The sequence below is a fragment of the Chiloscyllium punctatum genome, chromosome 7 (genome assembly GCF_047496795.1).
Source record: "Chiloscyllium punctatum isolate Juve2018m chromosome 7, sChiPun1.3, whole genome shotgun sequence".
NCBI lineage: Eukaryota > Metazoa > Chordata > Chondrichthyes > Orectolobiformes > Hemiscylliidae > Chiloscyllium > Chiloscyllium punctatum.
This window is the reverse complement of record NC_092745.1, coordinates 12,901,674-12,924,056: the sequence shown is the minus strand read 5'-3', so window position 1 is coordinate 12,924,056 and position 22,383 is coordinate 12,901,674. Positions and strand designations below refer to the sequence as shown.

Below are 22,383 nucleotides of genomic sequence, written 5' to 3'. Positions count from 1 at the left end.
TAACCCCACTGCCCTGTGACCGGCCACTTCAACTCTCAGTCTCACTCTGCCAAAGACATGCAAAGACATGCTGGACCTCCTCCACTGCCAAATCCAATCTATCCAATGAATGGAGGAAGAATGACTTATCTTTTGCCTTGGGACCCTTTAATCACATGGTATCAACATCGACCTCACCAGTCTCCTCATCTCACCTTCCTCCACCTCAACCCACATCCAACCCTCCAATCAGCCTTCCCACCTATCCACTCCACCCTCCCCTCTATCACTATCACCTCTAACCTGTATCTGCCTATCGCCTTCCAAGCTACCTTCCCTCCATCCCCACCCCCACCCTCCTATTTGTCTCTCAGCCCCCTTCCCACAGCCTCAACATTCCTGATGAAGGGCTGATGCCCAAAACATCAATTCTCATTTTCCTCAAATGCTGCCTGACCTGCTGTGCTTTTCCAGCACCACACTTTTTATCTCAAACTTCTAATAGTGTTTAACCAGTGTTTAATTTTACCCTGTATTTAATTACCGTCCTGTGTGTAAATTAGTAACACTTCTACAAATGTTTACTTTGACAGTATATTTCATTATTGTCGTCAATATCATTGATCGTGTTAATTTCACTGTTTATTACATTTGCATTTGTTCTTGCATTATACTTATCTTTTCTATTGAATAAACACAGAGCTTCTTTTGTCCATGAACCTGTCTACTGCCTTCTTTATTTCACATATTTAAGTCAGTCTATTTGCAGAACTTGGGATCTGGGGATGATTCAAACCACCTAAAAATCAGCAAATTACTGATCACAAACGAGAGAGGGTCCTCTGATTGAATTGTAAGAGTAATTGGAGTTCTCTTGTTTGGTCCCTCAGCCAGAGGTTTCAATTTGATTCTGTGTACACCATAGGAAAGTGAATGTAGTCACAAAGATGGATTTGTATCCTATTGCCAGGTCAGAAGATTGCATTGAAATGTTGGGTAGTGCGTCATTCCTATCGAAAATTGATTTGATGAAATTATATTTACAAGTACCGCTGACAAGAGCCAAGGAAATTTCCGCCTTTGCTGCATTCTGGATCTTTGACAACAAAGGAAAACTCAAATACATTTGAAACATGTTGGGAAGACAGGGAATAGGCTGAGGGCAGAACAGAAGAAAAGTAGTTGTATTCGGAAAATGGTTTTGGAAAATTTATGGGATTAAAGTTTGATAAATCCGCAGGGACCAATAACCTACATTTCAGATTACTTCAGGAATTGCCCAAAAAGTTTGGAAACATTAGTGTTCAAGAGTATATAGATTCTGGAACAGTTCCCAGTGACTGGAGAGTTCCGAATGTAATATCACTATTGAAAATGGGAGGGAGAGAGAAAACTGGGCATCTTCGACCAGTCAGCCTGATGTTGCTATTGGGGAAAATATTCAAGTCCGTTGTGAAAGATTTAATCACTGAACGCATGGAAAATGGTGACAGGGTGAGACAGAGTCAACATGGTTTGTGAAATGGAAATCATGGTTGAAAAATTGACTGGAATTGTTCGAGGATGTAATGAGCGGATTTGACAAGGGGGAGCCAATGGATGTGGTTTATCTGAAACATTCAGAAGGTTTTATTAAGTCCCACAGTAGAAATTAGCGTATGAAAGGAAGACTCATGGGACTGGGGGCAGTGTACTGACATGGATAGAGAATTGGTTGGCAGGCAAGAAACAAAGAGTAAAAGAAAAACAGGCCTTTTTCTGAAAGGGTACCACAGGCCTGGATCCAGCTTTTCACAACATTTGTTCATGGTTTAGATGAAGGAGCTTAAGAGTAATATCTCCAAGTTTGCAGATGACACAAAGCTGGGTGGGAGGGGGAGCTGTGAAGAAGATGCAGAGATGCCTGTGTCCATGTATACCAGTCACTGAAAGTCAGCGTGCAGGTTCAGCAGGCATTGCAGAAGGTAAATGATATGTTACCTTTATCGTGAGAGGAGTTGAGTCCAGGATCAGGGATGTCTTGCTGTAATTGTATGGGCCTTAGTGAGACCACACCTGAAATATTCAAACCAAAACTGGTTCAGTTACAGGAGACAGAGGGTGGAGGCAGAAAGTTGTTTGTGTGACTGGGCCCAGTGTGCGGTGTGATACCACAGGGATCAGTGCTGTTGTTCAGGATGTATTGAAACGAGGAAAAAGACAATGTGAGAGGTGAGGGGTGGGGGTGAGTGGATGATGACTGAGTTTGTAGATGACACGAGGTTTGGCAGATGGTTGACATTGAGGAAGAAGGTCTGAGGTTACAGGAGCATCTAACTGGATTGGTCAGATGGGCAGATCAGAGCCAGATGGAACTATCCCCTGAAAAATGTGAGGTGATGAACTTTGGAAGATGTAAAAGGTAAATAAAGTATTTATGAAGGTAGACAGAACACTTGCCTATATCATTTCAGGTACAGATGGGAAGACCAGGTCAGATATGTGGAGCTATACAGAACTTTGGTTAGGCCACAGCTGGAGTACTGTGTGCAGTTCTGGTCACCACGCGATCGGAAGGATGGGATTGTACTGGAGGGAGTGCAGAGGATAGTCAACAGGATGTTGTTTGGAATGAAGCATTTCAGCGATGAAGAGAGGCTGGATAAACTTGGGTTGTTTTCTTTGAAGCAGAGAAGGTTGAAGAGGTATGAGGGAAATGGACAGAATGAATAGAAAGCAGTTGTACCCCTTACTCAGAGTTGGCACACATTCAATGTGAAAGACAGGAGCTTCAGCGGGGATTTGAAGAGGAGATTTTCACCCAGAGGGTGATGGGGGTCTGGTTTGTACTGTCTGGGCTGGTAGTTGTGGTGACCTTTGAAATGTACTTGGTTGAACCCTTGAAATATCATAACATTTAAAGGTATGACCCTTGTGTTGAAAAGTTGGATGATTGCAGGTTTAGTGTGGTTTGACTGGTACATGTACAATGGGCCGAAGGGCCTCTTCTGTACTGTGTGATTTTATGATTGAATGGTGTGCAGTTTTGGTCTCCTTATCTGAGGAAGGATGTTCTGGCTGTGGGGGCTGGGCAGTGAAGGTTTACCAGACTGATTCCTGGGATGACAGCACTTAGATCTGATGAGAAACTGGATCAGTTCAGATTACATTCACTGGAGGTTAGAAGATTGAGGGAAGTCACACTGAAAACTCTAAAATCCTAACGGGACAAGTCAGTATGTTCCTGATAACGAGGGAGTCCAGAATCAAGTATTCAAGTTTAATGATACGGGAAAGGACATTTAGGGCTGAGATGGAGAGAAATGTTTTCATTCTACAGGAAGCCTGCAGGAGTTTCTGTCACTGAAAGCAGTTCAGCTCAAACCACTGAATGTTTTCCAGAAAGGACACGATACAGTTCTTAGAATGAAAGGGATCAAAGGTTATGGGGAGGAAGCAGGAACAGACAACTGATTTGGATGCTCAGCCATGATCATATTGAATGGCAGAAAAGGCTCGAAGGGCTGAATGGCCTATTCCTGCTCCGACTTTCACTGTTTGAGAGACTGTTCATCAACGGGGAAACATATTGAATAAGAGAAAAACATTTGCCTTGAGTTAGGAATTAGATTGGAGATAGGAGACAGAGTGAGGCAATAATGTGTCCTCCAATGAGCAAGAGATGAATAATGGTGTGCCCAGGGATCCATCCTGGGACATTAGCATTTCACAATATTTCTCAATGACTTGGATGAAGGAGTAGAGAGCCATTTCTCCAAGATTGCTGACCACCCTGAGTGAGGCTGCTAGGAGAAGGTCACAGAGATGGGGAGGGTGGATGGACAAGGAGGGACATCAGAACAAGGACGAGAATTTGTAAATCGAGGTGTTGTTGGACCGGGAGCCAGTGTACGTCAGTGAGGACAGTGGGAGATAGAGATGGGATTTGTTGCGAGCTCGGGTTCGACCAGCAGAGTTTGGGATGAGCTGAAGTTTATAGAGGGCAGTGGCCGTGATGTGGCCGAGGACATTAGTATGATCACGTTTGGAGTCCCAAACAAATGACAAAGATTTTCAGTGAGTGATCTCTGTGATGGGGAGGATTTGGGGCTCAGATCAGCCTCAAAGATGAGGCCAAGATTGTAAGGAATCTGGTACTAAATAAAAGCTGAAAAAACTGCAGATGCTGCAAATGAGGAACAAAAACAGAAATTGCAGGAAAAGCTCAGCAGGTCTGGCACCATCTGTGGAGAGAAAGCAGAGTTAACATTTTGGGACAAGTGAATCTTCTCAGAACTGTTCTGAAGAAGGGTCATTTGACCCAAAAGGTTAACTCTGATTTCTTACCCCAGATGCGACCTGATCTGCTGAGGTATTCTGTTTTTGTAAAGAGTCTGATTGAGCAGCAGACAGTGCTCGGGGAGAGGGATGGAGTTTGTATCAGGAGCTGAAGAGGATGGCTCTAATCTTCCCAATGTGTTTCCCAGTGAGCCTGGCTCCTCAGTCCTGACTGCTCTTAGCTGCTGTGATTGTCACTGATCGGACACTTATTCTTAGAGATTCTGACCACAGCAGAAAGCCCCAGTGTAAAAAATAACTGCAAAGACTGTCAGATCGCCAGGTTGAAACTTCACCAAAAGAGGAAGTGAAAGAAGGAGCTCGGAGCAGCTGGACATTTGTTACTGAGATGGGGAAAAATTGTGAACCATCTCCACTCTCTGGAATCTGACAGCACATAAGAACATTAAAACTAGGAGCGGGAGCAGGCTCTCTGGCCCCTCGGTCTGCTCGGCCATTCAGTAAGATCATGGCTGATCTTTTCATGGCCTCAGCTCCCCCTTACCCACCTTTTCACCAAAACCCTTGATTCATTTACTGTTCAAAAAATTACCTGCCTTAGCTTTAAAAACATTTACTGAGGAAACCGCAACCACTTCACTGGGCGGGGAACTCCATCGATTCACATCCCTCTGGGTGAAGAAGTTCCTTCTCAATTCAGTCTAAATCTGCTCCCCCTCGCCCACGAGGAGGCCATTCAGCCCATCGTGTCTGTGAGTGATTCAATTAGTCCCACTGCCCCCCTCTCTCCCCATAACACAGCAAATCTTTCCTTTTCAGCTCGATCTCCAGTTGCCTCTTGTCGACTTGGGTCCACAGCAGAGACTGCCCCGAATCTGGGCTCCAAACTGGCACCTCATCCATTCATTGGGAGGCAAACAGCCTGGGCTGGGAAATGGAGCTCAGGACCCTGAACATTCTCTCTGCCCTCCTGATGCTGAGGTTTAGTTCTGTGGAGCTGTACAATATATTCCTACCATACACACTTTTCCATTCTTTGTGTAAAAGGCTCGAGCCTGCCAGCAGGATGTTCAACTACATGAGCCATCATCAATTTGACCAATTCTGACAACACCCACTCTGCTTAAACTTTCAACTAATTACTAATATCAAATCTGTCCATCTCCTCCTTGGTGTGAGACAGGGAAGGGGCCACTTCATTCCAGATAATTTGGAATTTATGGAGCACAGATGGAGTAAGCTGAGAGAGGACATCAGAATGATGGAGTTTGGAGGTGGGATGAGCAGGAATAAGAGGTTCTGTGGTCAAGGGGCTGATGCAGAGCAGAGAAGGACAATGTTGTGGAGTTTGAAATAAGAGACCTATGTGATGGAGAGGATGTGGGATTTGAAGCTCCAATACTGAAGGGTCCGGTGGGAAAGAGGCCCAGGCTTATTGATGTCCATTGGACATTCCAATGGGATGGAGGCCCATGTTTCCTGATCTCTGTTGGAGGTTCCAATTGAGTCCCATGGAATTGGAATGTTGACATTTCTTGCAGCAATTGGAATCTTCGTATTTAATATAAAAGGACGAGATTACAGAAATAAAGAAATATTGTTACAATTCTATGAGGTATTGGTGAGACCACATTTGAAGCATTGTGTCCAGTTGTAGTCTCCTTCCTTGGTGAAGGATATGATGGCACTGGACGCAATTCAGAGGATGTTCACCAGACTGATCCCTGGGATGAAAGGGCTATCATATGAGGAATGGTTGAATAGCTAGTTTTTGTACTCACTGGAATTCAGTCGTATGAAGGGAGAATTTGAGTGAAGTATATAAGATGCTAAAGGGGATTGATAGGGCAGGCATGGAACAGATGTTTCCTCTTGTGGGCCAGTCTTGAACAATCGGTCATCGCTATAGAGTGAGAGGAGGTATGTTTAAAACTGAGATGAAGAGCAGCTGCAGGTGGCACAGTGGTGAGCACTACTGCCTCACAGTGTCTGGGACCCAGGTTCGATTCCACCCTCGGGCAACTGTATGGAGTTTGTACATTCTCCCCCTGTCTGTGTGAGTTTTGTCTGTGTGCTCTGATTTCCTCCCACATTCTAATGATGTACACATTCGGGGGATTGGCCATGCTAATTTAGCCATAATGTTCAGGAAATTGTGGATGAGATTCATTCATCATGGGAAATGGAGGGTTACAGGGAAAGGGTTCCAGAATGGCTCTGGGTGGAATGCTCTTTGAAGGTTCGGTGTGGACTTGTTGGGTTGAATGGCCTGGTTCCATACTGTATGGAATCTGTTCCATTCCAACTACTTCTCTCAGAGGGTTGCGAATCTGTTGAAGTCAGTGCGCAACATCCACCCCCCAGCTCTCCCATCCGCCTCCCCACTCCCCCTCTTCCTCAAGTCCAGTAGAGGCAGAATCAATCAACAGATTCAAGAAAGAAACAGATATTGTTCTGATGAAAAGCAGGATAGAGGGCAATTGGGAGCAGTCTGGAAAGTGGAGAGGAGGTTAAGATCAGCCATGATCATGTTAAATCGTAAACGGGCTTGAAGTGCTCAATTACCTATCCCCGCTCCTCATTCCGAAGTTCAATCTTGCGAAGGCAATGAGATCCTCCTTGTTTACTGGTCTGTATTGTCGGATCCAGTCACAAAGAGTCATATGTTTATTGGTCTGCATTGGAGGGTCCAATTTGAAGCTGGTCCATATTTTTGATCTGTACTGGAGAGTTCAAAGAAATGGAGTCCTTTCTCTCCTGGTTTCCATTGGAGAGCCCAGCAGGAATAAGGTCGATGTTAACTAGTCTCTGCTCGAGTATTCAGTGGGAAATAGACCTATTTTTACTGGTCTCCATTGGAGGTTCCAGTGGCAAAGAGGCCTATGTTTAATGGTCTCTACTGGAGAGATTAGTGGGAATAAATTCAATGCTTCTTGGTCTCCACTGGACAGTCCAGTGGGACATGAATACCATAGTGAGTGTGGGGCCCATTTTAGTTCTGTAGTAACTGTGTGATGGTCCAATCCTTACACCAGTAAAATTGGAGATTGACCATGAAGGAGAAGGTGAGGGGAAAGGATTGGAATATATTGTGAATGGACAGGATGGGTCAATGGGTCAGAGCCTGTCCTATCCTCCAACTCACACTGATGGCCTGAGGATCTCCTCTTTCTGCTGGGCTTTCATGGAATGAGATTTGTGTCCAAACCAGTCCCCAGTGAGTATAGGCCAACAGCACAGAATTGCCCTTCATTTGACAAGAATCTGACCGTCTTCCTGAGAGACGCCAAACCCTGGTCAATGTGGGAAATGGTGCTTTATTCCAGGAGTGGAAATACTCCTGGTGTCAAGGGTTAACATCCATTAGTGGGGTAGATTTGGAGGAGATTTACCCTGTATTTAACTTTTACCACTTGGGACATTGTTAGGAAGGCAGAGAGAGTGAGAGGGAGTGAGTGAGTGAGCGGGAGAGAGAGAGAGATTGTTGGCGAGAGAGACATAGAAGGACAGGGTGTTAAAGTGAGAGAGAGCGGGATAAAGAGTCTCAGGCAGTGTAAGATGAGTAAAAGGGGGAGAGAGAGAGGTAGAGAGAGGCAGAGATGGTGGGGTTGAAGAATAGAGATAGAGCGAGATAGAGTGTGAGACAGTGTGACTTAGAGAGAGGGGACAGAGAGAGGGAGAGAGAGAGAGAGAGAGAGACAGAGTAGATGTGAGACAAAGAGTAAAGGCAATCCAGTGAAAGAGAGAGACAGACATGCAGACAGGTCCCGGTCACCATATTATGAGAAGGACGTGACTGTACTCAAGAGGGTGCAAAGATTTCCCAGGAAGGTGTGAGCTATGAGGAAGGGTTGGAAAGACCGGGATTGTTTTTCTTGGAGCAGTGAAGGTTGAGAGGGAACCTGCTAAAGGGCAAAAAGATTATGAGGGGCAGGGATAGAGTGGACAGGAAGGCAACTTTTTCCATGAATAGAGGGATACATATCCAGGGGCAGAGATTAGAGATCACACAAACATACAGAGATAGAAACAGAGAACAGGAGTAGGGTTAGGGTTAGGGTTAGGGTTAGGGTTAGGGATTGGCCCTGTGAGTCTGCTCTGTTATTCAATATGACCATGGCTGATCCTCTCCCTCAATGCCAAGCTGGGATTGTTGTTGCTAGTGCATTGATGACCAGTACAGACTTATTAAATGCTGTTCATGTCATTGAATTGCTGATTGAGAGAGAGAGACAGAAGATAGATAGAGAGAGAGAGAGAGAGAGAGAGAGAGAGAGAGAGAGAGAGAGAGAGAGAGAGAGAGAGACCGCAAGTGTACATTGTGAGATTGAGTGAGAGAGGGCGAGGCATTTAATTGCTGGAATAAGGGAAAGATATAAATGGTTATATAATTGGGAGAGGACAGAGTCGGAGACGGAAATAGAAAAGAGCGGAAAGTCAACGAATAACAGGAAGATATACAAGAGAAAGAGAAAAAAGGGAAAAGGGAGAAAGGAAGTATGAAAAGGAAGAACGAGACAGAGAGAGAGAGAGAGAGAGAGAGAAGAGGAAGTGTGAGGGGCTGATGTGGCTCTTTCTGCCTGATGCCATTTACATACTGAGGAACACCCAGTCAGACTCTCACAGACTGCAGCTTTATAAAGCAGAGCCCAGTGACGGGAGAGTTTATCAGGAACCAGGCACAGGGACAGGAGCACACACCATGATCTCACACATCCAGCTGATCTGGCCCCTGGCATTCTGTGTCGCAGGTACAAATCTCTCTCCTTCCACTTTGAATCTTTAGCTGCTCTCCATTTCACTCCAATTCCACTGACTTGTGATTGAAGGGAAAATGTTGAAACCAGAGGAATTTTCAGGGTCTCTGACAATCTCTCATTTGACAGGCTCTTTCTGTGACATTTCTGACTTCACTGTGTTTCTCTCTGACCCCTTAGGTATCAGTGGGGACATCACCATGACCCAGTCTCCCCCGGTGCTGTCAGTGGGACTGGGCCAGACTGCAACCATCACCTGTACGGCCAGTCAAGACATTAGCAGCTACCTTGCTTGGTACCAGCAGCGAGAAGGTCAGAAACCCTCTCTCCTGATCTATGATGCAACATCTCGATACACAGGAGTCTCTGACCGATTCACCGGCAGTGGATCAGGGACCAGTTACACCCTGACAATCAAGAATGTTCAGAATGAAGATGTCGCTAACTATTATTGTCAGAACAGCTACTATAGCAGCTCCACTCTACACAGTGATACAAAGCCATACAAAACCCTGAAGACACACAGCACCACCTCGTGCCCTGACACATGAATCAGTTATATAAAATGTATAATAATGGACACACAGTCTGAACTGACACGTCCACAATTAGATACAAATGAAACTGAACAAATTACCCCATGCTGAGATTGTCACTGATCAATACACACTCCAGTCCCTGTGCTGTCCTCCACTCACTTGAAGGCCTTAAGTTTCCCTCTTACACTCCATGGCCACGCGTGAAGATCAGCTGCAAGATTTAATATCGAAAAATAAATTTCATAAAGCTCTCAAGCCCAGCTGGACACAGAGAGAGACAGAGACAGAAAGACACATGAATGAGGAAGAAACAGAGAGGGGCAGAAAGAAGTTGAGAGTGAACGAGAGACTGGGAGACAGGGAAAGGTTGATAGTGACGGGGGGAAGCAGAGAGTAGATGTTTTTGTACAGCCTATGCACTGGGAGCTCTCACTGTGGTACACGTTCGGTCCAGGAACCAAGCTCAGACTGAGTAAGTAAACTTCAATCCTCCGTTATTAACTCTGTCAATACTGAAATACACTTTCTAAAATAAAATTGCTGAATTGTTGAAGGTGTTAGTGGGGAGCTGCAGTGAATGAAATGGTTGATTGAGGAGCACTGTGTCTAACAGGGTGTCCAGCTATATTTCTTTAGTTCCATTAACCCCTTTAAACAGCAAGATATAAGTCAGTCAGTTTTACGCACCGTGTGGAGGAGCTCTGTCCATTTGCAGCCTGTGGTCCCATTCCTGCAGCATGGAGTGAACTCAGTGAGTAGCCTCCTGTCAGTCTCAGTGTGACGGACACGGGCAGAGTTTGATGTGAGCTCTGGCTCCCTGTCCCAGTCTCTGATCTCACTGACCTCAGCAGCAGCAGCAGCAGCAGCAGCAGCACAGTGAGACACCGAGCTCGCACCTCCCCCAGCTTTAACTCTGCTCAATCACACAATGACAGAATTGTTAGAGTGCACAAGGAGGCCATTCCACCCATCCTGTCTGTACTGATTCTCTGAATGAGCAATTTACAGAGTGTCATTCTCCTGCCTTCTCCCTGTCACCCTGCACATTGTTCCTTTTCAAATAACAGTCTCATTCCCTTCGGAATGTATCAATTGAAGCTGCCTCCACCACACTCTCAGGCAGTGCATTCCACACCTTAACCACTCACTGGCTGAACATGTTGTTCCCCATCTCACTTTTGTTACTTTCACTAATTACTTTCAATCTGTGGTCTCTCAGTCTCAATCCTTTCTCAATTGGGAACATTTTCTCCCTATTTACTCTGTCCAAGCCCCTCCTGGTTTTAATTCCTCAAACAAATCCCCTCTCAGACTTCTCCTAAGAAGACAGTCCCAAATTCTCCAATCAATCTGTATAACTGATGTTCCTCATCCCTGGAATGATCTTCAGGAATATTTTTTGCAATTTCTACAAAACTTCACCTCCTTCCTGAATTATTCACATTTTCAATGGCCCTCATGATTTTATAAACATCTATAAGTTCACTTCTCAGACTCTTATGCGTCAGAATAAAAAGTCTCAGCTTTTCCAGCCTCTCATAGTCATGGAGTCATACAGCGTGGAAACAGACCTTTCAGTTCAACTTGTCCATGATAACCAGATATCCTAAACTGACCTCATCTTATTAACCAGCATTTGGCTTCCATCCCTCAAAACCCTTCCTATTCATGTACCCATCCCAATGCGTTTTAAATGCTGTAATAGTATCTGCCTCCAATACTTTCTCGAGCAGCTCGATCCAGACACACAGCACCCTCTATGTGACAAGTTACCCTCAGGTCCCTTTTGAATATTTTGCCTCTCACCTTAAACCGATGCCATCTTGTTTTGGACTCCCTTTCCCAAGGAAAAGGCCTTGGATATACACCCTGTCCATGCCCCTCATGATTGTATAAACATCTATAAGGTCACCCCGAAGCCTTAGATGCTGCAGGAAAAATAGGCCCAGTTTCTTCGGCTTTTCCCTATAGCTCAAACCCTCCAGTTCCTGGCCATGTTCTTGTAAGTATTTTCTGCAGTTTTTTAAGTTTAACAGCATCCTTACGATTGCGAGGTGATCAGGATTGTTCACATTATTCCCAAAGTGGCCTCACTAACCTCCTGTACAGCTGCAACATGATGTCCCAACTCCTCTACTCAAAGCAATCACCAATAAAGGCAACTGTACCCAACAACTCCTTCATCACCCTGTCTACCTGTGACCTCACTTTCAAGTAATAATGCACTTGCATCTTCACTCCGAGGTCTCTTTGTTCAGCAACACCCCACATGGCCCGACCACTGTATAAGTTCTGCCCTGGGTTGCCTTTCCAAAATGCAACATCCCACAGTTATCTAAACTGAACTCCATTTGGCACACCTCTGCCCATTGCCCCATCTGATGAAGGTCCCGCTGTACCCTGAGATGAATTTCTTTCCTATCGACTATCTCACCAATTTTGATATCATCTACAAACTTACTGCAACTCCTATATTCACATCCAAATCATTTCTTGAAATGATAGAAGTAATGAACCCAGCACCAATGTTAGTGGCACACAACTATTCGCAGATCTCCAGTCTGAAAAGCAACCTTTTACCACCACTCTCTGTCTCCTCTCTTCAATCTAATTTTTTTAATCCCAATGGCTCACTCCCCCTGGATCCCATGTGGACTAACCTTACTAACCTGTCAATCATGTGGAACCTTGTCAAAAACTTTACTGAAGTCCATATAGACTATGTCTACTGTTCTGTCTTCATCAATCTTCTTTGTCACCTCCTCAATCAAATTCAGGAGACATGATTTCCTATGCATAAAACCACATCGATTATCCAAAGAATGTAAATCCTATCCCACATAATCCACTCCAACATCTTACCCAGCACTGACATCAGGCTCACTGGTCTATAGTTCCCCTGGCTTTTCCTTACAGTCTTTCTTAAATAATGGCATAACATTAGCCAACGTCTCTGGTTCTCCAGCACCTTACCCATGGTTGTCAGTGATTCACATTTCTCAGCAAGGGGCCCAGCAATCTCTTCCCTAGTTTCCCACAATATTCTGGGATACACATGATCAGGTCCTAGGGTTTATATACTACCTTTATGTGTTTTCAGATCTTGAGCGTCTCCTCATTTGTGTGTGGTCTCTTGTCAAGACATCACTTTTTTTCCAAATTCCCTCGCTTTCTCCACAACAAATACAGACCTGAAATATTTGTTTGGGATCACATCCATCTCTTGTGTCTTACCAAAATACAGCACTCACGTTGATCTGTATTAAACTCCATCTGCCATTCCTCAGCCCACTGGTCCAGTTGCTCAAGATTCCATTGTATTCTTAGACAGCCTTCTTCGCTGCCAATAATTAGATTAGAGTCTCTACAGTGTAGAAACAGGCTCTTCGGCCCAACAAGTCCACACCGATGCTCCGAAGAGTAACCCACCCAGACCCAATTCCCTATTAGTAAAGCATCTAACACTATGAGCAATTTAGCATGGCTAATTCACCTGACCTGCACATCTTTGGACCATGGGAGGAAACCAGAACACCCAAAGGAAACCCATGCAGACACAGGGAGAATGTGCAAACTCCACACAGACAGTCATCCAAGGCTGGAATCGAACCTGTGACCCTAGCACGGTGAGGCTGCAGTACTAACCACTGAGCCACCGTGCTGCCCCACCTGAGCCACCACTGCGCCACCGATGCCACCTGAAAATTCACCTGAACACACTTTCACAACTCTGGGCTCTCCCTGCCCATTACACTGCTACTATCCCAGTCTATATTCAGAAACTAAAGAATCCCCGCCCATTTATAACAACTCTATCATATTTGCAGGTCTCTGTAAATTCATGCATTTGTATTCCTCCACATCTTTCCCACTGGGAGGTGACTTGTTGACTGCATTGAGGATTCTGTGTTCCTTTGTGTTCCTCTCTGACATTCTCTCCTGGCTCCCACAGCTCTGCCAAGTTAATTTAAACCCTCTCGAACAGCACTAGTAAACCACCTCACAAGAATCTGATGCCATCCCTCAGGGATCCTCTTTCCAGCCCCGAAGTCACCTGTGTTCACCTCCTGATTCTATTCTCACCTGCTTGTGAGTACCACTGTGAGTAATCCGGAGATTCCTACTTTTGAGTTCCTGCTGCTTATTCCCTCCAGAGCTCCCGAACTTCTGACTGCAGGACCATGTTCCTTTTTCTCCATCCATCACTGGGAGCAATGTGGTCTACGACTGCTGCCTGTTCCCCCTCTCCCGTCAGGGTGCTCTGCAGCCGCTCAGTGACATCCTTGACCCTGGCACCAGGGAGACAACACACCATCCTGGATTCCCATCTGCAGCTGCAGAAACACCTATCGATTGTCCTCACTCTCGAATATCCTCTCAGTATCGCTCTTCCAGACTTCTTTGTGTCCTACTGTACAGCTGAGCCCCCCACCGTGGTGCCAGGGGCTTGGCTCTGGCTGCACTCCCGAGATGACCCATCATTCTCATCAGGATTCTGAACTGAACCCTGGTTGGAGAGTGGGAGGCACTCTGGGGATTCCTGTACTAGTGGCCTAGTCCTTTTGGACTGTCTGCTGCTCCCCCATTCCCTCTCTCCCTGCATACTCTGAAGCTGCAGAGTGACCACATCTAGAAACGTGCTCTCCACGGAGCTCTCAGCCTCACGGACTCTTCGCACTGACACCTGCTGCTGCTCAAGCTCCAGAACCCGGAGGTCCAACTGCTGTCACTGACCACACTTCCTGCTCTCATGGTATTCCAGGAGCTGGGAAGCATTCTGAAGTTCCCACACTCTCTCCACCCTTTGGTCATCTCTTGGCAATGTTCTGATGATAAACAGCTACAGCAGGGCTCACAGTCCAGTAGGTTCAATGTTCCAGGGTTTTGGGGAAACTCTCCAGAAGACTTTAAGAAATAGGAGCAGAAATCAGCCATTCAGCCCATTGAATCTGCTCTGCCATTTGATCAAAGCAGATATGCTTCACACCCCCATTCTCCTGCCTGCTCCACAGGAACTTTCCATCCCCTTAACAATCACGAACCTATCTATCTCTGTCTTTAATACACTCAGTGACTTGGCCTCCACTACCCTCTGTAGCAATGAGTTCCACAGATCCACCACCCTCTGGATGAAGAAAGTCCTCCTCATCTCAGCTCGAAAGAGTCGGCCCTTCATTCTGAGGCTGTACCTTGGTTACCGAGTCTCTCCTGTATTTGGAAACATCTTCTCTGCATCCACTCTATCCAGGCCTATCAGTAACCTGTAAATTTTAATAAGATCCCTCCTCATCCTTGTAAGCTCCATCGAGTACAGACCCAGAGTCCTCAACCACGCCTCATATGACAAGCCCTTCATCCCCAGGATCATTCTTGTAAACCCCTCCAATGCCAGCACATTGTTTCTTAGAACATGGGTCCGAAAATGCACACAATATTCCAAATGCAGTCTGACCAGAACCTTACACAGCCTCAGCAGTACATCTCTGTTCTTATATTCTGGCCCTATTGAAATGAATGCTAGCATTTCATTTGCCTTCCCAAGCACAAACTGGACATGCCAGTTAACCTGAAGGGAAACCTGAATGAGGTTTCTGCTTTAGATTTCCAAAGGTTTTCCACATTTAGCAAACAGTCTTAGCATTCCTTCTTGTATTCTATCTGTCACTTCTTTGCCCACTCTCCGAGCCTCTCCAGGACCTTTTTCAGCCTTCCCACTTCCTCAACACTACCTGTCCCTCCATCTATCTCATGTCACCTGCAAACTTAGCAACAATGTCTTCACTTCCTTCATCCAGATTGATAATGTATAACGTGAATAGTTATGGACCCAACATTGACACCTGCAGAACTCTACTCGTCACCAACTGCCATCTTTCCTCACTCTCTGCTTTATAGCAACCTGCCAGTCCCAGTCCTCAGTCCATGCCAGTACATTGCCCCTAAAAATATGGGTGCTTATCATACGTCAAATACCTTCTGGAATTCCAAACACATTACTTCCTCGGACTCTCCTTTATCTGACTGGCTCATTGCCTCCTCAAAGAGTTCGAACAGATATGCCAGGCATGGCCTCCCCTTGATGAAACCGTGTTGTCTCAGCCTTATTTTACCATTGCACTTCCAAGTCCTCTGCAATTTCACCCCTAAATTGAATTCTAAAATCTTACCGAAAGCTGAGTCCAGGCTAACTGGCCTATAATGTCCCATCTTCTACCTCCCTCCCTTCTTAAACAGGGTTGGTATGTGAGCCATTTTTTTATCCCTTACCCCCACCAAATCTCCACCTCCACACCCTGACTCCATTGATTCCTTAAAGATCATCACCAATGCCTCCACACTCTCCTCAGTGATCTCCTTCAGAACACACGGGTGTAGTTCATCCAGTCTGGGTGAGTTATCATATTCAGACCTTTCAGCTTCCCGAGTACCTCCTCGTTAGTAATGGACACTACACTCCCCTCTGCCCCCTGACAGTCTTGAAGTACTGGAATGCTGCTGGTGTTTTTCATGGTGCAGACTGATGCAAAGTACCGATTCAATTCCTCGGCTATTCCATCATTTCCTACTATTCTTTCTCCAACCTCACTTTCCAATGATCCAATGTCTATTTTTGCCTCCCTCTTCCTTTTTATATATCTGCTAAAACTCTTGCAATCTTCTTTTGTATTACTGGCGAGCATACCCCCACATTTCACCTTCTCCACCCTTAATGCTTTTTTCGTTATCCTCTATAGGTTTTTAAAGACTTCCTAATTCTCTGACTTCCCACTATTCTCCACCACATTGGATGCCTTTTCTTTTGTTTTTATGCTGTCCTGGACCTCCCTCATCAGCCGTGATTGCCTTGTCCTCCCCTGAGTATGTTTGCTTTTCTTTTTTGGGATGAATTCCTACTCTCCTTCCCGAATGACTCCCAGAAACTCTGCTGTTTGCTGCCCCACCATCTTACCTGCTCGGCTCCCCTTCCAATCAACTCTGGCCAGCTCCTTCCTCATGTCTTTGTAGTTCTGTTTACTCAACTGAAATACAGTTCCATCAGATTGTAGCTTCTCCCTCTCAAGCTACAGGGGGAATTCCATCATATTATGGTCCCTTATCCACAGGGATACTTTCACCTTAAACTCACTAATCAGGTTTGCCTCATTAGACATCACTAAATCCAAACCTGCCTGTTCCATAGTGGCTCAACCACAAGCTGCTCCAAAAACCATCTCGTGGATATTCCTTGAAATCCTTTTCTTTAGACGCACTACCCAGTCCATCTATCCATTGAGGTCTACCCTGACATTTAGTTTCTGTCTTTTCTGTATCCTGATTGATTTTATTCCCCACACCCTGATTACTGCTTGGAGAACTGAACATAACCTGCATCAGATTCTTTCTTGCGGTTCCTCAACTCTACCCACACAGATTCTACACCTTCTGACTCTCTATCACTTGTTGCTGTTGATTGAATTTTATTTCACACTAACAAGGCAACTCTTCCCCCTCTGACCATCTGCCTGAGCTTTTGATAGGACATGTATCCTTGGATATTTAGTTCCCAGCCGGGATCCCCTTACAGCTATGTCTCTGTTATACCCACAACATTGTACCTGCCAGTTTCAATCTGCACTACCAGCTCATTGTGTATACTGTGTGCTTTTAAGTACAACACCCTCAGTCCTGCATTGACTGCCCTCCTTCTCATTATTGTCCTCTTATCTGCTGGGCTTGATGTTCGACTCTTGTTCCTTTCTGTACTCTCTGTCCTCGTACGTCTTCTAGAATCTTGAATAACCTCTCCTGAGCCCTTCTCCACTTTAACTAGTTTAAATTCCTTGGACACTCAATTTACCTGGATGTTTTGGCATCACTTTGTCAACCTTACTCTGAATGCTTCGTGCAGTTAGATACAAACCCTTTAAGTTTGTTCTGTTATTGATTTTCCCTGCACTTCTTTAGTTCCTTTGATGTTGAGAATATCCATCCCTATCTTTTATTTTCTGGTAACAATCAATCCCATCGCTAACCAGCAGTCGTACCTTCTCCTTCACCTTCTGTTTTCTCATTTTCCATCCAAGTGAACCAAATTACTTTATCGTTGTGTTGACTTCAGGCATGGTGGCTCAGAGGTAGTACTGCTACCTCACAGCACCAAGGACCGGGTTTAATTCCTGCCTTGGGAAACTGTCTGTGTGGTGTTTGCACATTCTCCCTGTGGCTGTGTGGGTTTCCCCCAGGTGCTCTGGTTTACTCCCACTGTCCAAAGATGTGCAGGTCAGGTGAAGTGGCCGTTCTAAATTCCCTACAGTGTTTGGTGAAATAGTCAGGAGTAAATGTACGGAAAGTTTCTCATTGTGCTGCTGTTCGGAGGGTTGATGTGGACTTGTCAGGCTGAACTACTATTTCCACACTGTAGGGAATCTAATCAGGCCAATATTTATCATAATCCAGCATCATTAATGCTCTTTGATCTCATTCCTTCTAGTTGGATCTTGCTGTGTAGAAACTGGCCGCCACGTTCCTGACATTGCAACAGTGACTGCTTGTCAAACAAAACTGTCTGGAAATATCTTTGGAAGAGCCTGAAATGTTAAGGGCTGGATTGATGCCCATATCCCCCTAAACTCTTCCTATTTACATATGCATGCCTTTTAAATGTTGTACTTGTACCAGCCTTCACCACTTCTTCTGGCAGCTCATTCCATACATTTAACACCCTCTGAATGAAAACGTTGCCCCTTAGGTCCCTTTTAAATCTTTCCCCTGTCACCTTCAACCTCTGACCTCCAGTTCTGGACTCCCCCACTCTGGAGAAAAGATCTTCTCTATTCACCCTATCTATGCCCCTCATGATTTTATAAACCTCTATACGGTCATCCATCAACCTGCAATGATCCAGGGAAAACAGCGTCAGCATATTCAGCCTCTCCCGATAGCTCAAACCCTCCAACCTTGGCAGCATCCTTGTAAATCTTTTCTGAATCATTTTAAGATTCACAACATTTTCCCTATAGCAGGGAGACCAGAATTGCACACAGTATTCCAAAAGTGCCCAAACCAACGTCCTGTACCGCCGCAACAGCTCCCAACTCCAATACTAATGGACTGACCAATAAAGGAAAGCAAACCAAATGACTTTGTCACAACCCCCCCCCCACCTCCCCCTCCACACCCGCCCCCCCCCCCCCCCCGCCCACCGACGTGTAACTTCACTTTCAGTGATCTATTCTCCCTTTTTTGGATGAACTGGGAGTCTTTCAGTTGTGAAAGATGCCATTCCATGGCACTGTTTGATGAAGAGCGGGCAGAACCGCCAGTGTCCCTGATCAATATTTATCCCCCCATAGAAATCACAAAAAATCTATTTCTCTGCTATTTATCATACTGTGTTTGCGATCTCGCTCTGCACAGTCTGCTGGAAAGATCCATTGGGACATCTTGAGTTGGGGACAGGCGCTACACAAATGCAAGTCTTTCTTTAAGATTGAAGTCTCCTGATCCGGACATTCACCCATTGTCTGTGTACTCTCACCTTCCGGGGGCATGGGGTCATTAGGAGCAGTGACCCAAAGGCCACTGAGACTCTTTGCAGTCTCACCCTTGACCTCAGCCCAGCAGTGTGCAGTACGGTTTGAAATGTAATCTAGAACCTTCTACACAGACACCCCAATGTAACTCTTTCCCAAAGTGTTTGGATCCGATTCTGCTCCAATGTTCTCGGATACATTTCTCCTGATCTCTGGGTGATCGGAGGTTTGTTAAAGAGGTATCGAGCTCCATCCCACTTTCCAGCTCTTGCTGCATAACTCTGGAGGTTTCACTGTTTGAAGTGAATATCCAAGTGTTTTCTCAATGTGATGAGTGTTTCTGCCTCTCCCACCTTTTCAGGCAGTGAGTCCCACATCCCACCAGCCTCTGGGTGAAAACAAATACCCTCAACTCCTCTCTAACCCTGCCCCCAACTGATTTCACTCTCTCCCCATGGTTATTGCCCTCTGTGCTGGTGGAAATCAGTCCTTCCCACCCACTCTGTCCAGGCCCCTCATCATTTTACACACCACAATCAAATCTCCCATCAGCCTCCTCTGTTCCAAAGAAAACACTCCCAGGCAAAGCAATCATTCCTCAAAGCTCAAAGTCCCCATTCCAAGACAAACTCCTCGTCTGTCCACATCTCTAATGGAATCCCATCCTTCCTGTAATGTGGTGACCAGAACCATACACTGTTCCCTCACTGTGCTCTAACTGGGGTTTTATCCAGTTGCTGAATAAACAAACTTCTTGCTTTCGCTGTCAACCAATACTGAGATAAAGGAGGTGATGGTCTAATGGTGTTATTGCTGAACTGTTAATCCAGAGATTCAGATAATGTTCTGGGGACCAGGGTTAGAATCCAGCAGATGGTGGCATTCAAATTCAATCAAAGAAAATCTGGAATTAAGAGTCTAATGACGACCATGAAACCATCGTTGATTTTCAGGAAAAAGCCATCTGATTCCCTAATGTCATTTAGGGAAGGAAACTGCCATCCTTCCCATGTGACCTCAGACCCACAGCAATGTGGTTGACACTAAACTGCCCTCTGGGTGAATAGCGATGGGCAATAAATGCTGCCAATCCAGCAATGCCCTCATTCCATCAAGGGAAAATGAAGAATAGTTTATCCCATGTGTCTTCTTACCACCTTACTGACCTGCATTAATCACCATGGCCACGTCTTCCACCTCCACAAACATTTGACTTGCAGCTTCAAATTGACAAGAGACATTCTTTCATTATCTGAGAAAGAGATAGAAACATCCAAACTAGGAGCAGCAGTAGGCCGTTCGGCCCCCAAACATGCTCCACCATTCAATATGATCATGACTGATCATCCAACACTGTCCCCTGTTCCTGCTTTCTCCCCAAATCCTTTGATCCCTTTAATCCGAAGAACTATATCTAATTCTTTATTGAACACATACTGCATCTCATTCCCTGATGCTAGGAAAATGGATGAGAATTATTGGGTTGTTGTTTTATGACCAGTCTGGACACAATGGGCTGATGGGCCTTTTGGGTCTCTCTGATTCGATGATTCTATTATTATAATTTATGAATAACTGAGTACCAAAGACTGACCCCTGTGGTACCCTAAGTTGTAATTACCTGTCATTCAGAAAAAGACTCGTTCTTCCTGTCCTGTCTGCCAACCAGTTCCCAATCCATGTCAGTACATGACCCCCAATCCTCTTGTTCATTTAGTCTAGATCTGGAAGTCACACCCTTACTCTTTGTGGGAACAGATTCTGAACAATCTCTGTCACGTCCTTCGAGGGCTCCCATTGTCTTGACACTGATTTCCCACAATGCCGCTTGTTCCGATCCACTTTTACCAAAACACCACACAGTTGAGTAAAATGAAAACTTTTACACTTGCTCCATGGTTCTCCATTTGCATTCCTACTCTGAATCTGAGCACTGTCACGAAAATGCTCCCCCATTGACAGCCCTTCCAGCTGCCCACATTCATTTTATAAACAATGGTCCAAAACTGTCCCTTCTCTCTCTGCTGCTTCACCATCACTTTCTCTGGAGCAGTTAGGGATGGGTAATAAATACTGGCCCTGCCAGTGACACTCACATCCCAAGAAGCAATTTGAACAATGCCTGGTCATTTGTTGGGTTTATTCTGTATTGACTACAAATGTTCAAAAACATTGTATGGACAGTGAAGGATTGAATTCCCTTCCAGTGGTAGGAATTAAGATTGTTTCTCTTGTCTTTCAGGCCGTGACAACTCTCAGCCCAAGCTGACCCTGCTGCCTCCCTCCCCGGAGCAGGTCAATGCCAAGGGCACTGCCACCCTGGTGTGCCTTGCCAATCACTTCTATCCCGATGAGCTGGAGGTGCAGTGGAAGAAGGATGGTGCAGTCATTTCGGACGGTGTTCAGACCAGCAACTACCTGCGAGCTTCGGACAGCACCTACAGTGTCAGCAGCCTGCTGACACTCTCTGGGTCTGACTGGGAGTCCAACGCTAGCTTCTCCTGTGCCCTCACCCACGTGACTCTCCCCTCTCCCCTCAGCAAGAGTATCAGGAGATCAGAATGTGTGTAGAGTGTTTGAGACAGTCCACAGAGGAGACACAACTTTAAATAGAACAGGACTGAGCTGGCAGGACAAAGGTCATTGTCAGAACTGAATGTCAACTCACTTCCTTCTCAGGATTGCTCAGAGATACTTCTGAGGTTTGGATATTAAAGCAGGTCATTGGGGGAGCGGCAAGAGAGCTTTACACTGTGTCAAACCTCATACTGTCCTTGTCCTGGGAGTGTTTGATGGGGACAGGATTGCCTTGTGATGACAGCTGTACAAACCAATGTGAACCTCAGAAGTCTCTGCTTCAGTAAACCAGATCTCCTTCCTGCTCAGCCTCCAGTTTCAATTTAAGGTTTTATCACTGTTTAAAGGGACAGGATTCTCATATTATTGAGAAAATCTCTCCAAGTGTTTTCCTCAAGCTGCATTGTGGCTGTGAATTTGAGCAGCTTCCTCTGTCTGGGCTATTAATTCCAGTTTCTTTTTTCTGTCAATGTGAATGTGGAAAAGGGAATAAAGGTGAAGATTCAGTCTCTGTCTCTGTTTGCTTTGGAAATAGCTGACTTCCACCCCAGTTGATTGGCTGAATTTCAGCAGGTCATGGTCACAATTGGTTACTTGGCCTGTCAATCAGTTACAATCATCAATCATTTTCAAATGATCCCTTTGGTCAGGAATTTATGTAGATTCCAAAAAAAGAGAAAATTGTTAGGACTCAATAAGTACAATCTGATGTATTCCCTCTTCACTTTGTTGGTCCATGCC

General features: G+C 45.4%; 1 long non-coding RNA gene across 1 annotated transcript; it reads left to right on the top strand.

Moving 5' to 3' along the window:
• The first annotated feature begins 9,992 nt into the window (after nt 1–9,992).
• On the top strand, nt 9,993–22,149 carry LOC140479401 (uncharacterized). Its single transcript, XR_011961019.1, has 2 exons — nt 9,993–10,025; nt 21,308–22,149. It is a non-coding gene; the product is annotated as an uncharacterized lncRNA (long non-coding RNA).
• Nucleotides 22,150–22,383: the final 234 nt, after the last annotated feature.